General features: G+C 39.6%; 2 protein-coding genes across 8 annotated transcripts in view; one reads left to right on the forward strand and one right to left on the reverse strand.

The window, feature by feature from the left end:
* LOC119591282 (dehydrogenase/reductase SDR family member 11-like) overlaps window positions 1–785 on the reverse strand; it is a 7892-nt gene extending 7107 nt beyond the window's left edge. The window contains exon 1 of one of the 3 annotated variants that reach the window (XM_037940001.1): window positions 539–697. The gene's annotated coding sequence lies outside the window, so the exon portion shown is untranslated. Of the gene's footprint in view, window positions 1–500; window positions 698–765 lie in introns of those variants that run through there. The other 2 variants (XM_037940003.1, XM_037940002.1) reach the window with 2 other exon arrangements.
* Window positions 786–900: 115 nt separating this feature from the next.
* Window positions 901–1615, forward strand: part of LOC119591283 (dehydrogenase/reductase SDR family member 11-like) — a 5295-nt gene continuing 4580 nt past the window's right edge. The window contains exon 1 of one of the 5 annotated variants that reach the window (XM_037940006.1): window positions 901–1046. The gene's annotated coding sequence lies outside the window, so the exon portion shown is untranslated. Of the gene's footprint in view, window positions 1047–1179; window positions 1308–1473; window positions 1492–1615 lie in introns of those variants that run through there. The other 4 variants (XM_037940009.1, XM_037940004.1, XM_037940005.1 and 1 more) reach the window with 4 other exon arrangements.

The following is a 1615-nucleotide window of genomic DNA, read 5'->3' on the forward strand; positions in this document are numbered from 1 at the left end:
CAGCCCAATACCAGCAAAATTATCATGGGAGTGTGGCCCTTGGGGGGAGAAAGCCAGAGCTTAGGAGGGTAGTCAGTATGGGGGGAGGGTAGTTGCCCTAACTCCCCTCCTCCAAATGATGCCCTGTTCTATTACCAGTTAGCATAATATGTTAGTTGTTAGGCATCAAGTAGAGGCAGGGCGGACCCCACCAGGGATCCTCTAACCCTATCATGATCTAGACACTAAATAAGCTACTTAGGAAATATCTGGGCTCTCAGATTTAAGAAAAAAATACTAGATCACAACTATCCATAAGAGGATATACAGACCTTTAAGGGACATGTCAGCCCTAAACTAAATACCTGACAAATTGTAAGAGAACGATTTAAATCCAGAAATAAAACTAGCAATATACAGCACACACGAAACCACATACCCACAAACCTCAAGAACTGAAACACGGGGAAAAATCAGTAAGGAGAGTTGTGAATCCCCGTAGAAACAGCACTAATACCTACCTTTTTAAGAATCTTGACAGAACAGCACTAATACCAACCTTTTTAAGAATCTTGACAGAAAACCGTGCCCCTCAGCTACTTTATCAGCAGGACGCCAGTAGACTGTGTGTAACGATGACTTTCCCGTGCAGCCGCTGCGAGAGGTGGGCGTCCGGTCCCTCCCCCCTTTAACACACGATTCCCCACGGGTTATATTGTTAGAAATAAAAGGAAAATGTAAGAATCTGGCGAAAATAAGTGAAATAAGGGCCGGTCTGTCGTTTACCTTTTACGAAAAGGTCGTTATCTCATGTTCACGATCTTTCCGACAGCAATTCTTTGCTTCAAAATTGAAGGCCGAAGATAGAGGAAACACGACGAAAACTATTGGATTTTTATTAGTATATTTGAAGTACCGGCTTGATTCCGAAAATTGACCTTAAAATGATTAGATTACTGATTTGTTTTAATTCAGGCACATCGTGTTGAAGGTTTTTTGAGTTTCCTAGTCATCATTACTGTAAGAGTGTGAGCAATACCATCGTGTTTTACCGGTATATCTGTAAGGTATGGCATGGCATGGCATTTTCGAATATATGTTATAAAAACTCGCCCCTTCCTCCCTCCCTCTGTCTCCATAAACTTAAATTAAAATAAAAAGTCTCCCTCTCCCATTCTCTCGGTACCTTCATCATTAATTGAAGAAGAAAGGCGAAAACCTTTAATAATATAAACATAAAATTTCGGTAACCATGCAAAGTTAAAGTAACTTGCTAGGTAGTGTTTATACTACCTGGCAACACACTGACAGCCGGTGTGATTTCAAAGGTTTGATAAGTCCTGCTATTGTGTGTTGTTTATAATACTTTTGTTTGTGTATGTCAATAGCTGAGAAGATTATGTTTTGTTTGTATGTCATTAGCCGAGATGATTCTGTTGAGTTGCACTGTTTCTCAGATGTTCTTTAAGTATGTTACGTTTACACAGTGATCCAAACCAGGGATCTCATTACGTAAGGTTCAGAGTAGAACATAGTAGGTTGCTAGGATTGTGGTATAATAGTTTTTCATTTCGTTTACGCCATGTCGTTATTAAGTTCTTGAACATCCCATTATTATTTGTAGTTTTCAGTAATT

This window comes from Penaeus monodon, chromosome 28 (assembly GCF_015228065.2).
Source record: "Penaeus monodon isolate SGIC_2016 chromosome 28, NSTDA_Pmon_1, whole genome shotgun sequence".
NCBI classification, from domain to species: Eukaryota; Metazoa; Arthropoda; class Malacostraca; order Decapoda; family Penaeidae; genus Penaeus; species Penaeus monodon.